Source organism: Pan paniscus, chromosome 21 (genome assembly GCF_029289425.2).
Source record: "Pan paniscus chromosome 21, NHGRI_mPanPan1-v2.0_pri, whole genome shotgun sequence".
NCBI lineage: Eukaryota > Metazoa > Chordata > Mammalia > Primates > Hominidae > Pan > Pan paniscus.
In genome coordinates this window covers 52,194,524-52,217,932 of record NC_073270.2, presented here as the reverse complement: position 1 = coordinate 52,217,932, position 23,409 = coordinate 52,194,524, and the positions used below count along the sequence as shown (strand labels likewise).

General features: G+C 41.2%; 1 protein-coding gene and 1 pseudogene across 2 annotated transcripts in view; both read left to right on the top strand.

The window, feature by feature from the left end:
- ZNF334 (zinc finger protein 334) overlaps positions 1–18,104 on the top strand; it is a 50,996-nt gene extending 32,892 nt beyond the window's left edge. For both annotated transcript variants that reach the window (XM_057300861.2, XM_063600886.1), the window contains 3 exons: positions 4,071–4,164; positions 5,722–5,909; positions 14,462–18,104. The gene's annotated coding sequence lies outside the window, so the exon portion shown is untranslated. The remainder of the gene's footprint in view (positions 1–4,070; positions 4,165–5,721; positions 5,910–14,461) is intronic.
- Positions 268–16,523, top strand: LOC106633819 (E3 ubiquitin-protein ligase makorin-1-like; annotated as a pseudogene).
- Positions 18,105–23,409: the final 5,305 nt, after the last annotated feature.

Genomic DNA, 23,409 nt, shown 5'->3' with positions numbered 1-23,409 from the left:
AGCAGCAGGACGGCGTAAAGTAGCATCTCCACTTTCCCATGGCCCATCAGTGACATGGGGGAATCCAGTGTGTGCTGCTTGTCCCAGAAAGGGGTTGGGAATGATAGGAGGGTATGGAAAGCAGAACAATTGCCCCCCAAACATGTCCACATCCTAACCCCCAGAACCTGTGAGTATGTGACCTTACTTGGCAAACGTGTGATTAATAATTGTGAACAAAAAACCCAAACTCTGTAAAATATTTAAAGGAGTTTATTCTAAGCCAATATGAGTGACCATGGCTCCAGGAAGAGCCTCGGGGTCCTGAGAAAGGGTGCCCAAGGAGGTCAGATTACAGTTTGGTTTTATATAGTTTAGGGAGACAAGTTACAGGCAAAGACATAGATCAATACATGTAAGGAATATATTGACTTGGCCTGGAAAGGTGAGACATCTCAAAGAGTGGGGGAGCTTACAGGTCATAGATGGATTCAAAAATTATCTGATTGGCAATTGTTTGAAAGAGTTAAACTATTTGAAATCAGTAGAAAGAAATGCTTTAGTTAAGGTAAGTGGGTGGGGAAGAGTTGTGGAAGCCAAGGTTCTTATTATGTAGATGAAGCCTCCAGGTAGCAGGCTTCAGCGGGAATAGATGGTAAATGTGTCTTTTCCTACCTTAAAGGTGTCAGACTCTTAGTTAATCTCTCCTAGATCCCAGAAAGACTGGGCTGCATTAATGGAGGTTCTCTACAGATGTAGAATTTTCCCCACACAAGACAGCTTTGCAGGGCCATTTCAAAGTGTCAGAGAAATGTATTTTGGGGTAAAATACTTTGATTTCCTTCAGGGTCTGATATCTGTCATGTGATGCTACACTAGAGTCAGGATGGAATTTGATGTCTTATTGCCACAGGGTCTGTTTTGTCAGTCTTGTGATCTCTATTTTAGTGTTAATGCTGGTCAGTTGTGCTGAACTCCAAAAGGGAGAGGGTATAACGAGGTGTGTCCAACCTCCCTTCCCATCATGATTGTGAATTTCATTTTTCAGGTTTCTCTTGGCTCTGTTCAGTCTGTTGGGGGACCTGGGATTTTTGTTTTGGCTTACAGAATCCTGAGTTGGGACAATTATCCTGGATTATCCGGGTGGGTCTGATATAATCAAAAGGGTCCTTAAAAGAGGGAGGCAAGAAAATCAGATAATAAAAGACAGGTAGGAGCCTCCAGAAGCAAGAAAAGGCAAGGAGACAGGTTCCCCCCTAGAGCCTTCAGAAAGAGCACAGTCTCTTCAGCACCTTGATTTTAGCCCCATGAGACCTGCTTTGGACTTCTAACCTCCAGACCTCTAAGAAAAGTTTTTATTTTGAGCCACTAAGTTTGCAGGCATTTGTTCCAGCAGCAATAAATAACTGATACAGAGGGCCAGAGACTGAGGGTGGCCAGGGATGGGGTGAGGTGAGCACGGGGTGAGGACATCTGGACCAGAGGCCTTGTAGGAGGACAGTGGGCCCAGATGCTCACTTGCATCCAAAGGCCAGGGGGACCAAATGACCCCAGCAGGGGATGCAGCAGGACTGAAGCCTAAACCAAAGACCCAACGGGGTGAAATGCCCCTACAGAAGCCAGCAGGGCCCAGCCACCAGCACCCAGACCTGACACATATTCCCTTGCTCCTTCATTTTTTGTTAAGTGTTCCCCTGCACAAAGACTATGTAAACCAAAAATAAAATTCTAAGCCCTCCAACCACTGCAATGGACCCCTCCTCTCAGCAAAGTAAATTCCGAAGTTAACCTGAAAAACTAGTTCAGGCCATGATGGGAAGTGGGGTCGGACATGCCTCATTATACCCTCCTCCCTTTTGAAATTACTGAGAGAACAGACTCTCTAAGTCTGATAAGAAGAATTTATAATGTATTCTCTCTAAAGCCAGCTACCTGGAGACTTTGCCTGCATGATAAAAACTTGGTCTTCACAACCCCTTAGCCCAGACGTTCCTTTCCATTGATTCTAAGTCTTTAGGTAATAACTTAATCCTTTCAACCAATTGCCAGTCAGAAAGTGTTTGAATCTGCTTATGACCTGGAAGCCCTTGCCTTCCAGTTGTCCCACCTTTCCAGACTGAACCAATGTACATCTTTTTTGTACTGATTAATGTCTTTTGTGTCCCTAAAATGTATAAAACCAAGTTGTAGCCTGACCACCTTAGGCACATGTGTTTCGGATCTCCTGAAGGCTGTGTTGTGGGTCATTGGTCACTCATATTTGGCTCAGAATAAATCTCTTCAAATATTTTACAGGGTTTGACTCTTTTCATTGACAACTATAATTCTGAGACAAAATCAGAGGAAAGGGAGAGAGAGTGCTTGAGAGGAGAGAATGTACCAGAGAGCACATGTGAATGTTGAAATCAGATAATTTAATTTCTCAATCAAATGACTATTTCAGAATAGTCTGTTTTAAACATGAAGATGTGAAATGACCTTGGAGTGGTATGATTATGTTTTCTACCATCATTTGTAGCCCAGTTATACCGAAAGATATTTACATTTTTGCATACACTGTGGCTATTTTAGCAAGCTGCAGGAAGATACTGAGTGCTAAGCATGTCCATATTCATGATCTCATTAACTGACACAGCCACCCTAGAGGGAATTATTCTATTGCAATCTTCTTATTTTGGGGTTGAGAAAAGGGAGGATTAGAAAAATAAGCAATTTTGCCCACAGTAACATAGCTGGTGAGGGATAGCACTGAGCTCCATCCTCAAATCCATCTAACTCTAAAAGACCAGGCTCTCGGCCAGCCATGGTGGCTCATACCTGTAATCCTAGCACTTTACAGGGCTGAGGCAGGAGGATTTCCTGAGGCCAGAAGTCTGAGACCATCCTGGGCAACATAGCAAGACCTTGTCTCTACAGACACTTTTAAAATTCCAGGTATGGTGGCATGTGCCTATAGTCCAGGCTACTTGGGAGGCTGAGGTGAGAAGATCACTTGAGCCCCACCATTTGAGGCAGCAGTGAGCTATGATCACATCACTGCACTCCAGCCTGGGCAATAAAGCAAGATCCTGTCGCGTGAAAAACAAAAAACAAAAAACAGGCTGTTAGGCTCTTTGATGACATAAACCTAGCCAAAGTGTGGATTCCTAAAAAGGTGCCTTCCTCACCTGCTGCATTTACTTATCCAGCCTCATCAACCACCAATTCCCTGTACTCTCCTATTTTTCACATTTTAATCTGTGCAATTATCTTTATGTTATTCTCTCTCCTAGACTCTGTTTATGGAAGCAGAAGCTGTACCTTTTATCTCTTTGTATTCAAAGCCTTTAGCTCTAGTGTCCAGCACTTAATATGCCGGAAAACAGGCATTATTTTGAGAGTCTCCTATCACGCATCCACTGTACCAGCATGAATTATTTTATTTCAGTATCTTGAAATCCCATCGGTGTATGGGATTATTTTATTATCTCATTTCAATGAGTAGAAAATGCAAACATTATTTTTCTAAGATCACATGGTGAGTCCTGATAGGATATATCCCAAAGTTGTCTGAACCCAGGACTGGACATCTTAACATTGCCGTAAAATTCTCCATCATTATAACTATGGAAAGGCAGAAACCATGATAAATGCTTAATATAAACAAGCTTTATCAGCTTGGATAGTCGTCTAACCTTTATGTGACTCATCTTTAAAATGAAGGCATTGGGTTCTTTCACACTTTTTTGTCAGCAGCATAATACAAGTATATCTGAGGTTCTGCAGGTATAACCTGAGACTGCACATATAAAAAAGAAAGACATTAAATCTAACTTCTATTTTGTATAATTGACATTTGTATTGAGATAATTGTAGGTTGACATGCAGTTGCAAGAAAAAATAGAGCCCTCATATACCCTTTACCCAGTTTTTCCTAATGGTAACATCTTGCAAAATGATAGTACAATATCAAAACCGGGATATTGAGGTTGATAAAATTCTCCGATCTTATTCATATTTCCTTAGCTTTACTTCATTTGTATGTGTGTGTTAATTCTATACAGTTTTATCACGTGTAGGTTCTAGTATTCACCACCATTGTCATGTTACAGAACACTGTCATCACCTCCAGGATCTCTGGTGTTACCCACATTTACTTCTTCAATAACCACACCCACTGCCTCCCCAGCATCTCTCCTGTCCCAGGTAACTACTAATCTCTTCTCCATTTCTAAAATATTATCGTTTCAAGAATGTTATATAAATATTATCATGCAGTATATAACTTCTGGGATTGGTTTTTATCATCAACATAATTCCCTGGAGATTCATCCAAGTCACTATATGTATTGATAATTTGCTTCTTGTTATTGCTGAGTAGTATTCCGTGGTTTGGATGTATGCCATTTGTTTAATGATTTGCCCTTGAAAGACGTCTGAGCTGCTTCCTGTTTGGGGCTATTACAAATGAAGCTACTATGAAAATTAGTGTATAGGTTCTTGTGCTAACATATGTTTTTATTTTCTGGGATAAATGCCCATTAGTAAAATTGCCAGGTTGTAGAGGAATTGCACATAAGAAACTGCCAAACTATTTTCCAGAGTGATTGTACCATTTTACATTCCCACCAGCAATGTATGAGTGATCCAGTCTCACCACATCCTTGCCAGCATTTAGTGGTGTTACTGTTTTTTATTTTAGCCATTTTGATAGGCGTGTAGTGATATCACACTGTGGTTTTAATTTGCATTTCCTTACTGGCTAATGATGTTGAACACTTTTCATGTGCTTATTTTCCATCTGTATATCCTTGCCATTGAAATGTCCTTTCATGTCTTTTTCCCACTTTCTAATTGGATTTTTTTTTCTTTTTTTGCTGTTGAGTTTCGAGAGGTCTTTGTATATATTAGATACCAACCCTTCGTCAAATGTGTAGTTTGTAAATATGTTCTCCCACTTGGTAGTTTGTCATTTCATTCTCTTCACTTGTCTTTCACAGAGCAAAAGTTTTTAATTTTGATGAGGTCTAATTTATAAATATCTTCTTTTATGGATCATGTTTTTGTTTCCAGTCTAAAGATTTTTATTTTTTCCTAAAAGTTTTATAGTTTTACATTTATGTCCATGATTCATTTTGAGTTCTTTTTTGTATAAAATTTGAGGTTTAAGTCAAGGTTTGGTTTTTTATGTCTATGGATGCCCAATTGCTCCAGCACCATTTGTTGAAAAGGTTAGTTTTTATTTTTAAAATGAATGATTTTGTGATTTACTCCATATTTATATTTTTCATAGAATAGTAATGGCTTTTATTATGTGACATTAAGTACAATTTATCCTCCAAGGAGATATGCCAAGTAAATCCTGTGGTTTCCTTTACTTGTTGGAATAGACCCACAGTTTCCTTAGGGCATGTAAATCACAGGGTGAGAATAAGTACTGGATGATACTGGAAGTTCCTGTCAACTTTGATAATCTATCTGTGCCTCTGTTTCTGTTCCTTTCTGTCCCTTCACCCCCTCTTCTCTTCTCTCTGTCTCTCTCACTAAACTACCATTTATTGATGGGGGTTACCATAGCTCCTAATTTAACCAAGGTGATAGAAGCTTATGCCAATTGGTGAAATTATTTGCACCCTGATTTGCCCCCAAAGAGCAATACATTATGCAATTATTGTATCTATTGAAGACTTTGTCTGTTTAGCATTTTGCTCTTTATACTTCACATACTTTACACTTAGTCTTAACAATAATTCTTTGTTCTAGATTTGCTTTAGCCCCAACATGCAAAGGGAGAATTTGAGCAAAAAGACTTCAAGGCATCTTGCAGAGGTGGTAGGCCTCTATATAAGACTTTAAACTCCTACAGATGTGGATTTGGATCAGCATGATCTAATTATTCCAGCTATTGACTCCTCATCAATCTACATGGTGGCCATACATTCTGGATATAGGTGAGTATATAAATATATATAATTGTTTACTGATGTTACAATATGTTCAAATTCTTCTCCCTTGTTAGCAATGTGTGGTTCAGTGTGCTTTGACTCTGATTTCCATTTTTTTTTTTTTTTGAGATACGGTCTCACTCTGTTGCCCCAGCTGGAGTGCAGTGGCATGGTCTTGGCTCACTGCAACCTCCACTTCCCACCTCCCGGGTTCAAGTGATTCTCCTGCCTCAGCCTCCCAAGTAGCTGGGATTACAGGCACATGCCACCACACTCAGCTAATTTTTGTATTTTTAGTAGAGATGGGGTTTCGCCATGTCAGCCAGGCTGGTCTCGAATTCCCGACCTCGTGATCCACCCGCCTCAGCCTCCCAAAGTGCTGGGATTACAGGCGTGAGCCACAGCGCCCGGCCTTGACTCTGATTTTCACAAGACTCACCAGTGCATTTAGCATCCCTCAGAAGAAGTAATTGATGAGCTTAAGATCTGGAGAATGCACAGCCAATTCCACGTGGCCATATCACCCAATCCATCTTTGAAAATTAATCATCAAACCAGTCCCTCTGCATTCTGGCATAATGGGGTCACATACAATCCCAATATACAATCACATACAATCTCACTTTGGGTGACCTTCCCCTACCCTGTCAAGTGCAGGTATTAATTGATTATAAAACATGCTCACATAAAGTAAATATTTACTCATGTTTCCCAACTTTATAGCCACCCTGTACATTTGTAACTGGTTTGTCTTCCTCACTAGAATGTACACTCCATGAGGGAGCAGGATTTGTCTATCTTGTTCATTGACGAATAAATCCTTAGCAGCTAGGAGTCTGTATTTAGATAATATGTTCTCCATTTTTAAATGCATGATTAAAATCTGGGAAAGTGAGGAAAGGAGGGGATGAAGAATAAATGATCTTGAATGGGATTGTTATCAAACTGAAGGAAATAAAAGGATAGTTTGAACTGAATCATAAGAAAGAACTGTCTATCAAGGTATAGTTAGAGCAGTTCTTAAGGAGAAGTTTATCATCTTACATGCATACAACTGAAAAGAATACAAGAAAAAATTAATAATGAAGCACTTATCTCAAGATGTTGGAACAGCAAAACAAAGTATAAACAAAGAAATACCAAATAGCAATCTGAAATAGAAACCATACAATGCAAGGAAGCAACAAAGTCAAAATTCAGTTATTAAAAAGACTAATAAAATTAACACTAATGAAACTTACTTAGAACAGAAAAGGTACAAATAATGAATATTGGAATACGAGGGTAGCCTAATAAACAGAAGAAATGAATCTTTTCAAATAAAAATAAGATTTACAAATGATGCATACATTTAAAATGTTATAAAAGAGAGGGATGAACAATTTATGCCAATAAAAGTGGACCAAATAGATAAACTTTTAGAAAATAAAAGTTACTAAAATTGACTAACTGATCCAGAAAGAAATAGAAAATATGAATAGGTCTACAACTACCAAAAGAATTAAATCAGTTGCTTAGGCTGAGGTGTCAACCCCGACTTCTCTGTTTCTAATATATCCACATCTAGTAATCAACAAATCCTGTCAGATTACCTGCCAAATATATTAAGAATTTGACCTCTTCCCATGATTTCACTGACACAACTCTGGTCCAAGCCACCATCGTCTCTCATCTGGATTACTGCTTCTACCCTTGCCCCCGTGCAGTCAGGGCAATCCCTGCCCTTAAGACAGAGTCACTCACTGCTCTTAAGTATTCTGGTGGCCCCCACGTGACCCAGATTAAAAGCCTAAATCTTCACTCTTCCTTATGAGACCCTACCTACTTGACCTATTCTCCTGTTAACCCTTTATCCCTCTTCTTTTTCAGCTTCAGTAGCTTTCTTACCAATCCTTGAACACAAGGAGCTATTTAGGCTGTCCTAGAGTTTTTGCACTTTGTGATTTCTCTGCCTGGGAGACCCTTCCTCCTGGAATCCACATGGCTATTTTTCTGGCTTTCTTAAAATATCGACTTAAAAGCTATCTTCTCAGGCCTTCCTTGGCCACTCAGTCTAAAATGTTAAACTCCTGCCATTTCATATTTCTTCTCCCTACTGTATATGTTTTTCTCTACTACACATCACCATTTAACTTACTATGTATTTTATTTATTGATATGGTTTATTATCTGTTTCCTCATTAGAATGGGGAACTTTATAAGGGGAGAGCTTTTTGCATATGTTCACTGCTGTCTCCTCAGGGTCTAGAACAGCAAGGAGGCCACCATAGCTGGACCATATTCAGCAAGGGGTGGAGTAGCAGGGGAGAAAGTCAAAAGAGTTAACAGGAAACAGATCATTTAGGGCCTCCTAAGTCAAAGTGAGGACTTTGGCTATTATGCTAGAAAGACATGAGTGGACACTTGGAGGGCTTAGGAAAACTGAAGACCTAAATAAATGTAGTGATTACTATGTCCATGAATTAGAAAACTAAATATTGTACAGATGTCAAGATTTGACAAGTTAATTGATAAATTCAATGCAATCCCTGTCAAAATCCTAGCAAGCTTTTTTGTGGAAATTGATGTTAACATTACAATGTACCTAGAAATGCAAATGGCCAAGAATAGCCCAGCCAATCTTGAAGAACAAAGTTAAGAGACTTATACTACCAGATATTAAGACTTATTTTAAAATTACAGTAATTAAGTATGGTGTTGGCATAAGAACAGATAATTAAAGGAAAGAAACAAAATATAGAACCCAGAAATAAACCTATATAGTTTATGAAAAAAGCCATACTGCAGAGCAGTGGGGAAGGAATGATCTTTTCAATAGATGGTGTTGAGTCATGTGGGAAATTATATGAGAAAGAAAGAAATCTACCTTTCACCGTATACTTAAATAAATCCCATGTGAATTTATGTCTAATTGTGAAAAGTAAAACAAAGCATTAGGTGATATAATGGGACAATATTTTCATGAATTTGAAGTAGGAAAAGGTGTCTTAAATAGGACAAAACCACATTAACCAGAAAGGAAAAGATTGATAAATTTGACTACATTAAAATTAAGAACTCCTGTTCCTCAAAAGACACCATTAAAAGAGTGAAAGAGGCAAGCCAAAGAATGGAAGAAGGTATTGGCAATAAATATACCTGACACAGTATTCTTATACTGTATATACACAAAACCTTTTTGAATTGATAGCAGACAACCCAATTTTAAAAATGGGCAAAATAGTTGAACAGGCACGTCACACACACCCAATATCAAGATGGACAATAGATATAGAAAAGGTGCTCAGCCTCATCAGTAATTGTGAGAAATCGAATCCCAAAATGACATAGTACCACACAACCACCTAAAATTAAAAGGATTGGCTAAAACTAAAATGATTGACAATACCAAGTTTTGGCAAGAATGTGGAACAACTGGAATCACACACATTGTTGGTGAAGAGTGTATTTTTACAATTTCCAGAAAGAAAATATTTTAGCATTATCTACTAAAATTGAAGATATCTGTACCCTATAACTTAGCAATTACAGTCTTAGGTAATATCTTATGGAAATTCATGCTTTTGTTCACCAGAATTTGTGTACAAGAATGTTCATAGCAGCACTATAATGTCTATAAACTGGAAAAATTCAAACATCCATTAGAAGTAGAATGGATAATTATATGGCAGTATACTCATATACTGTAATATTGTACAGTAATAAAAATAACATGCTAAACATGATAGCATGAACAAATGTCACAAACATAGACACAAGGGAACTTATAAAGTGTTTTTCCATTTATCTGGACTTCAAGTAACAGGCAAAGCTAAAATAGAGTGTTTACAGATGCGTAAAATGGAGTGTTTATGAATGCATGCTTGGGTGGTTAAAGTGTAAAGAAGAGATAGAATATAATTAGCATAAAAATATAGTGTTTATCTTTGGACCTGTCTTAACCCACTCTGTCCCTCGCGTTCCTCTCTGATAAAATGGCTACAGTGATTCCCACCTGCAGTATACCTTGAGATTGTGTTCTAGACTCCATTGGCCATAAGGCATCCCTCCTGCCTCCCCCACAGAAAGCCTCACATCTCAGGGTAGTTTCCTTCAGCTGAAATCACTAGCAATTTGGTGACCTCAATGGAGCACACAAAGGAAGGAGACAACCAAGACCTGGAATCAGTGCTTGCTTCACTTGAAGGGCCATTTGGGTGGAAGGCAAGGTAGGAGGAGGAAAGATGGAGCCAATAAGGGGTGGTGGGAGATCTCCTAGTGGGAGGGAATTGGCAGCCAGCCAGGGGACCTAGGCTTCAGCCTCAGCTCATAAAAATTATTGTAGGGCCTTGAAAAACTCACTGTCCCTCTTTGGCCCTAGTTTCTTTCTCTGTAAAATGAGAGAAGTTAAAATTAACTGTCTTTTATGGAGCACCTATTTTTTATTAGGTGGGTATTGTCCTAGGAGCTCTGGGAGCTCTACTATTTTAAATACAAAAGCCTGAGTGGGATGAATCTTGTCCCTATTTTAAGGGTAGCAATTGTGAGGATGAGATATGAGAAGTCACCAGCCAAGGGAAAAGACAGCTTAGAATTCTCCAACCCATTCATAATATGGTTAAGCAAGTGTGGTACTGTAGTGTGATGGGTCCCCCATCAGTTTGCTTAAGGGTGTATGTCTGCTGCCTGAACCCTGAAGGCGAGCCAATGAGCCAAGGTCATGGTGCCCAGCCAAGGAGCAGGTGTCCCTGTGAACCCAAGCATCCCAGAGAGTATCTAAGAATCTACAAGAAAACAGTCTCATTGCACACACAGTCGGCAAAGAGCCAGAAAATTTGCTTAAAAGTAGCTTAGGGGCCAGGTGCAGTGGCACACGTCTGTAATCCCAGCACTTTGGGAGGCTGAAGTGGGCGGATCACGAGGTCAGGAGATCGAGACCATCCTGGCTAACATGGTGTAACCCTGTCTCTACTAAAAAATACAAAAAAAATAGCCCAGTGTGGTGGTGGGCACCTGTAGTCTCAGCTACTCAGGAGGCTGAGGCAGGAGAATGGCGTGAACCTGGGAGGCGGAGCTTGCAGTGAGCCAAGATCACTCCACTGCACTCCAGCCTGGGCGACAGAGCGAGACTCCGTCTGAAAAAAAAAAAAAAAAAAAGGAGCATAGGGCTGGGAGGCGGGGTGGATCTCTAAAGGTGTCCTGCTACCGTCCGGGAGTGCCTCATATGTAAGTCCTGATAAACTCATCTACTTGCCAAACTGGACTTGCCTAACTCATTTTTTGGTCTCTTGGCTCCCTCCCAGTTTGGGGGATAGTTTTCAATTATGATTCTGGGTTTTTCTTATTACAGGTATAGTGTTGTCTACTGATACCATTATTTTCACATGGTCAGTTTTTAATTATATATCAAATAAAATGAGTACATGTTTTTGTTGATAAAAAAGTAAAATATTAGCAATAAGTCCCATTTAAGTTGATCATCTCTAGAGAAATCAGTACTGTCATTAGGTCAGCGTGTATTGTTCTTGACTTTCTTTCCAAGTATTTACATCTATACATTTCAAATGAAACTATAGAAAATACCTAGTACAGTGCCACCTATAGTACAGGAATTTCAATTATACAAATTTGAAATGATACCAAAGAATGATCATATTAATAATTATGTCTCATATTGAGGTAGGAGGTGAGATTCGACTCCAGAGGCAGGTCAGACTGCAGACCATGTTAAAGACTAGCTAAAACAGGGAAGAAGCAAAAGCCCCTCTCCATAAGACATGCCCACCCGTGAGTGCCATGTCAGTTTACCGTTGCCATGGCAACACTGGAAGTTACAGCCTCTTTCCATGGCAACAGCCTGACAACCTGGAGATTACCACCCTTTTTCTAAATATCTCTGCATAATCTGCCTGTTAATTTGCATATATTTAAAAGTGGGTATAGGCCCGGGGGTGTAGCTCACGCCCGTAATCCCAACACTTACGGAGGCTGAGGCGGGTGAATCACCTGAGGTCAGGAGTTCAAGACCAGCCTGGCCAACATGGTGAAACCCTGTCTCTACAAAAATACCAAAAAAAAAAAAAATTAGCCAGGCATGATGGCGGGTGCCTGTAATCTCAGCTACTCAGGAGGCTGAGGTGGGAGAATCACTTGAACCTGGGGGTTGAGGTTGCAGTGAGCCGAGGTTGCACCGTTGCACTCCAGCCTGGGCGACAGAGCGAGACTCCGTCTCAAAAAAAAAAAAAAAGTGGGTGTAAACACAACTGCAGAAGTGTCCCTGAGCTGCTACTCTGGACACCCCACCTATCGGGGAGCCCCACTCTACAAGCAGTATTTCTGCTGCTGTTGTGCACCGCCACCTCAGTAAAAGTTACTGTCCAACACCACCAGGTCACCAAAAACCGTCCCAGGCTAAGCCCTAATCTGGGGGCTTGCCTGCCCTACATCAATATTAGGTACAAATTTCAATATCATACAGATCTCCCAAAGTTTCCAAAATTTGTGAGGAGTCATATCACTTATAAGCAGTAAAGAACACTAATTGTTCTTTGGTTATGTCAGTAACACTTGACCATATCACTTTAGCATTAAAAACTAAAATAGACCCATTTAACAATCAAATCCATGACTACTAGTGTCCTGTGATGAACACATTGTTACTAATGCTTTAGAATATTCTAAATGATTATGTAACGTGGATCGCTAACATTTGCTTTTATTAAAATGTTAAGTATTTTAATTACTACACCAGTCTCATCCAAATATTCATTAAATAGTAGAGCTTTTAGAGGGTTTTTAAAAAATTCATGAAGATCAATTACTTTGAAGTGGAAATTAGATGTTATAAGATACTACAAAACCGCTTAGACAAACACCACAATGCACTGTGCAGTTAATTTAGTGGAGAAGACTCAATACAACATCAGAACTAAAGCTGAGAAAATTAAAAAGGCAGCATTAGCGTACATATATTCCACAAAGGATGTAAATCTATGCCCCTGAGAATGCCTCCTCTCCATTCCATGTCTACTCCTAGGGGGATATTAGTGTTGAATGACACAGGTTTTGAATTTTCCTAGGCCTTTTGTAAACAAAATCCTGGCATAGACTGTACTATTGTTACGTGTGAGGGTGAAGCAGATTTTTAATTTTTCTTCTGGTTCAATTTTTTTCCCTGTATTTGGTATTTACATATATTTTAAACCCTTAGGAAATACGCGTTATTTTTCCAAAAAAATGCCTTATTTTTGTGTGTAAAGTGCATTTTATTTAAAAATATTGTAAACTCCAGCCATATCATTTAGAATATCCCTACATTGTATATTTTTTCTTTTATATTCTTGCCAGCAGGAAGACACCTGCATTATAATTTTTAATGGGTACCTAACATCTCACCTTATAGATTCCTACAAGTTATTTTATCCTTTTTTCACATTTAGATTTTTTACAGTGTATTGCTGTTAACATGAACTGTGAGAAATAGACCTACACACATATTTTGGACAACTATTTCCTTAGGTCACATTAACAGAAATAGAATTACTCTATTAAAGTGCATGCTCATTTTAAATCTTGGTGTGGAGTGGTCTCCCACAAACATGATTTGTTTTAGAAATTATATTCAAAAAAGTTATGAGAATTAACATTTTCCCAAACTGATACCCATCCTAGATATCATTTTTCTTTATAATCTGCCAACTTTATTTAAAGGCCAAAAAGTGTATTTAAACATTTACATTTTTGGCCAGTTGTAGTGGCTCATGCCTGTAATCCCAGCACTTTGGGAGGCTGAGGTGGACAGATCACCTGAAGTCAGGAGTTCAAGACCAGCTTGGCCAAAATGGCAAAACCCCGTTTCTACTAAAAATACAAAAATTAGCCAGGTGCGATGGTGCGTACCTGTAATCTCAGCTACTCGGGAGGCTGAGGCAGGAGAATTGCATGAACCCAGGAGGCAGAGGTTGTAATGAGCTTAGATGGAGCCACTGCACTCAAGTCTGGGCGACGGAGCGAGACTCTGTCTCAAAAAATAAAATAAATAAATAAATAAACATTTGCATTTTTAATTTGTAGTTTATGGGCTGTTTTCACATATTTATTCTTCCTTTGCATTTCCCTTTTATTACTTACCCTTCATATTCATAGATCATTTTTATGGTAGTGTAATCTTCTTATAAATGTGTAAGAGATAATTAAATGAAGTCAACAAACCGTTTCTTTCATATACTTAACAAATGTATTTTCTAAGTGTGTTTTTACTTGTTTTTATCTAAAAGCAAGATTTTAAATTTGTTTAGAGTAAAATTTGGCAGTCATTTCTTTTGTGGCCACTGCCTTTGATGGCTTGGTATTCTTACCTAGAGATTAGATAAGAAAATTTTTTTATATTATCTCTATATTCCTATTGGTTTACTGTTAAAAATGTTGAGCCAAAAGTCTACATGAAATTTATAGGGTATATGTGCTAGACGGATACTCTTCCTCTCTCCCATCAACACCTCTAGTTTCCTAACATGAATTCCCCCTCTTCCCCAGAAATTCCATCTTTTTCATATTCTAATTTTTTTTTTTTTTTTTAGACGCAGTTTCGCTCTGTCGCTCAGGCTGGAGTAAGTGGCACGATCTTGGCTCACTGCAAGCTCCACCTCCTGGATACATGCCATTCTCCCGCCTCAGGTTCCCGAGTAGCTGGGACTACAGGCGCTCGCCACCACGCCCGGCTAATTTCTTCTGTATTTTAGTAGAGACGGGGTTTCACCGTGTTAGCCAGGATGTTCTCAATCTCCTGACCTCATGATCCACCCACCTCAGCCTCCCAAAGTGCTGGGACAGGCTGGAGTGCAGTGGCACGATCATAGCTCACTACAGCCTTGACCACTCAGACTCACGTGATCCTCCTACCTCAGCTTCCCAAGTAGCTGGGACTACAGGTGTGCACCACCATGCCCAGCTAATTTTTTCTAGTGTTTTTTGTTTGTTTGTTTGTTTTGTTTTTTTAGAGATGGGGTTATATTATGTTGCCCAGGATGGTCTCAAACTCCTGGTCTCAAGTGATCCTGCTGCCTTGGCTTCCCAAAGCACTGGGATTACAGGCCTGAGCCACCGTGCTGGCTGGATCTTACTGTTTTAAAGTTATTATTATCATATCATCATCGGCAGAAAAGAAACAATTGATATAAAAGTATATTGGCCTACATATCATCTTAACCATGGGATCAGTTAATTTTACCAAAAATAGGTATGTGGGATAAACAGTAACAGTGGAGGCTGCAGCTCCCAGAACAACAGCCACAATATCAGGAGCAGGACCTGCAGCAGCAGCTATCCCGAACCCATCCCACAGTCACCACCCCCATCCCTGGGGACGGGAAGAAGGAGTGGCAGTAGCTGCAGCAACAGCTGAACTAAACAGGTCACCTGCTGGTATTTTGTGCATGGGATTTGTAAGGAAGGACATAACTGTCGCTACTTGCATTCCCTCTCTGACAGTCCACATGGCGTAGTGGGCAAGTATTTTCAGCGACGGTACTGTGTTTATGGAGGCCGCTGCAGATGTGAACACAGCAAGCCACTGAAACGAACAAGCAACCGCTACAGATCTAACTACAAAATCATCCCTTGCTGCTTCCTCAAGTCTCTCATTCATAGTTGGACCGCTTGTGGAAATGAATACAGGCGAAGCTGAGTCAGACTCAAACTTTGCAACTGTAGGAGTGGGTTCAGAGGACTGGGTAGATGCTGTTGAGTTTGTTCCTGGGCAACTCTACTGCAGCTGTACTGCCCCTTTCTGCAGTGACCAAGGGAGAATCAGAGAAAGAGCAAACAGCTGTGATAACAAAGAAGCCGCTTTGCCCCTAGGCTGCAGTGGGAGAGATGGAAATGGGTAGAACTGTGTGTATCTCCACAGAGAGTCATGTGATCATGTAAGCTGCAGGTCCTACCTCCAATGGATGCTGCCCAGAGACCACAGCATATAAAAGTCTTGTCCTGAGGCCCATGAGAAGGAAACGGAGCTCTCACTTGCTGTGCAGTGCAGCAAGGATACGATGTGTGGGATCTGCATGGAGGTGGTCTGTGAGAAAGCCAGCCCCAGTGAGCGTGGCTTTGGGATCCTCTCCAGCTGCAGCCACGCCTACTGTCTCAAGTATATTCACAAGTGGAAGGGCACTAAGCTATTTGAGAGCAAGATCATAGTGTCCTACCCAGAATGCCGGATCACATCTAACTTTGTCATTCCCAGTGAGTACCAGGCGGGAGAAAGAAGAGAAGCAGAAACTCATCCAGAAAGTCAAGGAGGCAATGAGCAGCCAGGCGTGCAGGGATTTTGATGAAGGACAGGGGAGCTGCCCATCTTGGGGGATGTGTTTTTACAAGCAGGTATTCCCTGATGGCCACAGAAAGGATACACAGAGACAGGCAAACAGATACTGGGCCCAGTGAAGGAACCACTTCTCGGAGCTCATTGAGGAAAGAGAGAACAATGACCCCTTTGACAACAATGAAGAAGAGGTTGTCACCTTTGAGCTGGGTGAGATGTTGCTTATGCTTTTGGCAGATGGGGACGATGAACTGACAGACTTTGAAAATGAGTGGGACTTGTTCCATGATGACCTGGAAGATTTTTATGACTTGGCTCAGTAGCCACCTTGCGTGGCATGTGAACTGGCCTGCTGACCTCAGACAGCAGCAGTCCCCTGTGGTGGTGTGACAGTGCCCGTGTTTCTCTCCTAGGCAGGCCTATCAACTCCAGGTGCTGTCTTAATAATTTTTACCTAGGGCCTGTCTTCTCAATCTGTGACCTTTCCCCAAGGAGTGTGTTATTTTCTCTGTGGAAAAAAGTTTCAAAAATAAATCCTGAAGTTAGTGTTTTGTAACATGAATTTAACAGTCAGACAGTTCGTGTAGGTGTGTTGTGTCATCTGTTTTCAACCAGATTGTGTTTATGGACTTCGCACGCTCATTTTGAGGACCCTGGGTTTGAAAGTAAAAGCTGCGGCCCTGCTTTGGGGTCCAAGGATAGGAGTGATGGGTGAAGGGATGTGCGCTTCTAAGGAGCCTTCTGCTCCAACACAGGACGTGGATCCTTGACGTTTCTGCTGAAATCTGCACATCTGTGTTTTTAGATCTGTTCCCTACCCTGTAATTCCCACCCTGTCCACTTGCTCTGTGGTTTTGGTGTCTTGCTTAATTGTACACAAGTAATACTACTGGGTAACCAGAACCAGGTGTGAATGTGTTGAGATTTCTACTGTGTGTTTTGTTTGTTGTTTGTTTGTTTTAGATGGAGTCTCACTCTGCCACCCAGGCTCCCTGGCTGGAGTACAGTCACACGATCTCGGCTCACTGCAACCTCCCCCTCCTAGGTTCAAGGGATTCTCCTGCCTCAGCCTCCCGAGTAGCTGGGACTACAGGCATGCACTACCATGCCTGGCTAATTTTTGTATTTTTGGTAGAGACAGGGTTTCGCCATGTTGGCCAGGCTGGTCTTGAACTCCTGACCTCAGCTGATCCTCCCACCTCGACCTCCCAAAGTGCTGGGATTACAAGCGTGAGCCACCGTGCCCGGCCCTACCATGTTTTGAATGATAGGAAAATTGAGAAAGAATGTAAATAAAAGATAGAGGGGCATAAAATCAATGCAGAGTTGCAAGTTGACTCCCTAGAGCTTGGTGTGTGTGAGTGTGAGTATGTGATAAGCCTCTCATCCCTGCATAGATGCAGTATTCTTAGCCTTAGTAGAGAAACTTGGTTTAGTGGTTTAAGACTTCTGTGGCAGATAGATTTTAAAGGACAAAGCAGTATATTGGTAGTTGTTAATATAGCAGTGCTAGCTCTGCCTGTCTATATAAAGAAAGAAATGGGGTTAGCCATAGAGTTAAAACTATCTGGTTATCCTACATATTAACACAAACTGGGGCTTGGATACAGAATTGTATTTACTGTTTACAATCTAGGCTTTCTAGTCCAGGCACTTTTTGAAAAACCTTTGTCCCCATTCGAGGTGTTTTGTTGTTGAGTTTTTTGTGTTTGTTTTTGTGGGTATTTGCGTAATTCCACTTCTGATCTTTCAGGTAGTAGAAGATGTGATGTGATTCAAAACTACATTCTAAGGTGTTCACTGTAGTGGAGTAATTGGCCTACAGTAATAAGTCACACTTTTCTACTAAAGGGGAGGAGATGGTAATCCCTGAGACAAGCTAAGTTATTAAAAGAATTTCTATTGGAAATTTTGCCTTTGTGCTTTGTTGCTCTGTTTCCTGAAAATAACTTGGACCTGCTCCTGGTCTACCATTTTGTTCCTTGGATCCCACTCATTCTTTAACTTTAAGAAAAAAACAAGTAATTGTTGCTGTTTGGTTTTGAAGGGAAGGTGAGGGTTAAAGAAAGACACACAGAGAGAGTGGGGCTCAACAGCAACACAGGCATATTGCAAAAACCTGCAGAGTTGGGGGATCAGCTTAAAGCCAGAGTCTACCACCACTTACAGGCTGGGGTACTTATAGGTATGGGCAGGAGGGGTCTGGGCCATCTGGCTTGCTGCCTGGCAGGATATTGATAAGATGTACCTGTGGTCAAGCAGTTTGGCCCTTTTTCCAGTGGGATGTGATAAGATGTTCCTTGGACCTTTGTTCAGCAGGATATGATAGGGATGTCTCTTCAGTTGGGCCCTTGCCCGGCAGGGTATGGTAAGAATATTTCTCATGACCCGAACCCCCGTGGAGTGTTTCACTTTGACCAAGGTCTGCGAAATGGCAGGGGGCTTACAAAATGGTACAGTTTGGACTAACAGTTGCCAAAGTCTCTGTATTTTGCAGCCGCCCTTTTGTAAGAAGTACATTTCCCAGGTAAAACAAAAAAATATTTTTACGGATGATGCTTTTCAGTATCTTTATGGAGTATGACCACAATGCACCAATTTAATATGGAAAATGCCTATTCTTCATGGGTATAGATAATTTCATAGCAGGTATTCAGAAGAGTATTTTGTAATTCTTCTAACAGTGTTTTATTAAATTCTTTATTTTTCTATTACCATTTTAGTTTTGCATTTCTTAGTTTCAATTTATTATGTTATTCATTAAATAAGCTTTTAATTATTTACCATTACTTCATATGGTGTCATGCTTTTTTTTTTGAGACGGAGTCTAGCTCTGTGGCCCAGGCTAGAGTGCAGTGGCATGATCTCGGCTCACTGCAAGATCCGCCTCCCGGGTTCATGCCATTCTCCTGCCTCAGCCTCCCCAGTAGTGGGGACTACAGGCACCTGCCACCAAGCCCAGCTAATTTTTTGTATTTTTAGTAGAGACGGGGTTTCTCTGTGTTAGCCAGGATGGTCTCAATCTCCTGACCTCGTGATCAGCCCGCCTCGACCTCCCAAAGTGCTGGGATTACAGGCGTGAGCCACAGCACCCGGCCTGGTGTCATGCTTTAGCAGTTATTCACATGAAGTAAAATTATGCTGTAAATATACATTTGTATAATATCCATTTCTTAGTCAGAAGACCTGCCTCTGTCTACTGCCAATTGGTGTGTGTTTTGGTTTGCTGGTGGAAAAATACTCTTTCAGAGCTCTTCTGAGTTTACATAGTGTTGAGTGGCTTGTTCCTAGGGTGTTTGAAAGTAGGCTTCCCTTTAAATAATTTGAAAAGTAATCATCTTTTATTTAAAAATTGTATTCAGTTTGTATTCCTATACGTGTGTAAACTTTGAGAACTTTTTATCTCTTCAGTATGTGTTAATTTTAGTGTAAAAGTCATCATCCAACTTGAGTCAATGCAAAGTCTGTGGTACTTTATATCTTTCGGCTACCTGTGCTAGATTTGTGATCAAGGAATTGTTACCAAAAGGGTAGATTAATAAAGGAGACTTGTGCCAAAATTTTTTTTTACCAAAAATGGGATAAACTGACATTATCCCACTGACCTAGCATGATATACTAAGAAGAACACAATATTCCTTATATAGGATTCCTGCCAAGAAATGTATAACCTGAATCAAATTATCAGGAAACACTCAGACAAACCCAAATAAAGCAACATTCTTCAAAAAAACTGATGCGTCCTCTTCAAAATTAACAATGTCTTGAAAGACAGAGAAAGGCCAAGGAACTAGATTAAAGTGGTCTAAATGATATGGCAACTCTACGTAAAAATGAACCTCAATTGAACCCCGGATCAGAAAAAAAATTATAAAGGATATTATTAGAACAATGAGTAAAATTTGAATATGGTCTAGATTTTAGATAATAATATTATATCTGTTTAAGTTCTTGGATTTGATAATTGTGGTTATGTTTAAACAATTTTGATAATTGTGGTTATGTTTAAAAATTTTTGATAATTGTGGTTATGTTTTTAAAAAGCCCTTGTTCTAGGTGATATATGCTAAAGTTTTAGGGGTGACAGTTCATATTTGTAACTTACCCTCAAATGGTGATGAGGATGAGGAGAGAAACAGAAGGTGGGGAGGCAGATATTTGCTGTTGATGAATCTGAGTAAATGGTTTACAGATGATCCGAATGAATCATCCCTGAAACTTTTCTGTAAGTTTAAAATATTTCAAAATAAAAAGTGTAAAAGGGTAAGAAAATTATTAACAACATGTTCAATGAAAAGACCCAAATCACTCATTGAGATTTTGGGGTCCCATTTCAATATCATCTAACATTGACCATGGTCATCTCTGGAAGGGGAGATTCTGAGTGTGCTTCTTAGATGAAATTTTCCTTTGATTTATGTGTATTTGCCGTTATGTGAGGTTTTTACTTTTGAAATCCAGTTTCAGGTGGAGGTAATATTTGCATTCTGCGGAAAAAGCTTTCTGGTCGTGGTTATTAATCTTTTACTTATTGCTTTGCTTTATTTTCTATAAATATTCCACTATGTTGCTTGGCTTTCATTAATTTTGTTTTCAGATGTGCAGTTGACAAACTCCTTTCCTTCTCACGGTAGCTTTGCCTCTGAAGTGACACTGATTGTAAGTGGAGTGCATGCAAATCCGCTACCTGGTGGGTTATGAGGAACTAGGGCTCCAAATAAAAGTAAAGATGACTTTGGACCACAAATCCCCCAACTTGCCAAGTAAGCCAGAAACTCTTCAGACGTTCCTTAAGGAAGGGGGCGCGGAGACTTGTGGGAAACGGAGTCTGGAATTTGATGGATCGCCCCGGGAGCGCCCCGGGAACCGGTCTTTCGCAGCCCCGTCTGCGCATGTGCAGACTTCCTCCTTGTTCCTTACTCCTGTCTCTGATCAGCGTGGAGCCTCCGCGTCTACGCGTAACTCAGCGACCAGGTGCTGCACTAACGATGCGCTCCGCAGGTGAGAGCCTAGCTTGGAGGGTTGCTTTGCGGGGCTTGGGGTAGGTTTGTGTTCACAGCCTGTGGAAGCAAAAACTTGCGCAAATCCCACGCGGGTTGAGACCCTCTGGCACTTGTTCCCGAGTCTGCCCTGCATCTGTCCGTCTAGAAAGCAAGTGACGGAGGAGGAGGTCCGCTGCGGATCTGCAGGTGCCACGAAGAAGATAAGGGCGGAGGGAACAGGTTTCCTGATCAGAATAAAGGGCTCCGTGAAAAGGCATTCACATGTTAAAAGAGCTGTTTCCAGAAGCTCCTCTAACTCGCAGGTGCCCTGGGCAACCATTCATCAGCTGGTCAAACCCACTACTCCAGCGGGGATGAGAACAATTCTTACAACGTTTACTTTATGCTGTACTATCATTCCTACCTTAGCAAGCCTATTGCAGATGCAGAGCCTGAGTTTGAAAGTAAGACGAGTTCACATCCTAGCTCTGTCACTGGCTCTCCATGAACACAGTGATGAACCTAAACTCTAAGACTCAATTTCCCCATCTGTAAAATGAAGTTATTTCTAAAACCTGCTTCAGGGTCGTTCTGAGTGTTGAATAAGAGAGCACCTCTAAAGCACTCCGCACAGGTCCTGGCATTTTCTAAGCACTCTGGAAATGCGGCCTGCCTTTCCCACTGTTCTTTTCACTCGGTGTGTCATTTGATTCTCAAAGACCCCCTGTAAAGTCGGTGTTACCCACCCTATTTTAACTGAGAAGAGAACCAAGACTCTGGAGGTGAAGTCACATGGCTAGCAAGTGAAGGATCTGGGATGCAAGCCTCAGTTTTATTTCCAAATCGCATGCTTCACAGCACTTAGCAGAGTGGCATGTCTCTATGGGCCAACCGGAGTGTGTAAGGACTGAGCCTTCCCTTAAGGATCTTGGAGATTTCTTGGTATCTCTGCAGAACCCTGGGGGTACTGTGTAACTGAGGCCTCTGGGAAACTCAAGGTCCATCTGTTTGTGCCCTCCACAGTTCTCAGGTTCCCAAAGGAGATTTGCAGGCAGTGGTTTTCAAACTCGCATGCATCAGTATCACCTGAAGGGCCTGTTAAACCCCACCCCACGACTGGGCCCCACACCCAGCGTTTCTGATTCAGTAGGTCTGGGGAGAGGCCCAAGAATTTGCGTTTCTATTTAGTTCCCAGGTGATGCTGATGCTGCCAGTCCAGGGTCCACACTGAAAGCCTCTGTTGTAGGAGATAGTGAACTCCAAGAGAGAGTTGGAACCGGCTGAAGGTCCCAGTTATCTGAATTTATTCCCTCTCTCCCCAGCCAGGGTCACCCTGCTCCTGTGAGGAGGGGACGCCAGAAGCAGGAATCTCGCCTGGGAGGTTCCCACCCTCTCATAAAACGCACACAGCTGCACCAAGGACGTCCGGGAAAACAGGCAAGTCTGTAAGCGCTTGCTCTTGAAGCAATTCCCGATTCTTCCGCCCTGAATAACTCATCATGTCGGAGGTTGCCAAGAACCGTCGGTCAACGAAGGTGTGGGCCAGCTGTCACAGGACAGAGGTGAGCTGGGCTGAGGATGGCGAGCTGGACTGAGGATGGTGGGCAGGAGGCCGGCTGCGGGGGAGGAGGAACTCCCAGGTGAGTACCTGGTGCGCATGACGGGGAAGATACTATCACCACTCCTCTCGGAAACTCTTCCCATGCCCCTAATTCTTCAACCCCTCTTCCTAGATTTCTGCAGAGCCCTCAAACCCCACGCATCTCCACATCTGGAATTTAGGGACATGCTACCCACTACCTACTCTTGACTTTATAGGAGTACGGGGAAGCTTTTCAGCGGTTATGTAATTGTGCCTCATTTTAAAAGTGAAAAATATTAACACAGTGCTCAAGTGAATGGATCTGGGGCCGGACTGCCCGGGGTTCAAAGCCCAGCTCCACCACATTGCTCAGTCTTCCCCTCGCTTTCCTATTCTATGAAATGGAAGTCATAATAGTAGCTATGCTTGGCTTTATTTTAAAGGTTAAATGAAGGAAGACATACAAAGTACTTAGAACAAGTCCTGTTATATAGTAACTACTATACAAGTATTGTCAGTATTTTTTTTTTTTTGAGACGGAGTCTCGCAGTGTTGCCCGGGCAACACTATGAAGGAGAGAAACACTATGAATGTAATGAATTTGGAAAATTTAGCAAGAAATCAAACTTTACCCAACATCAAAGA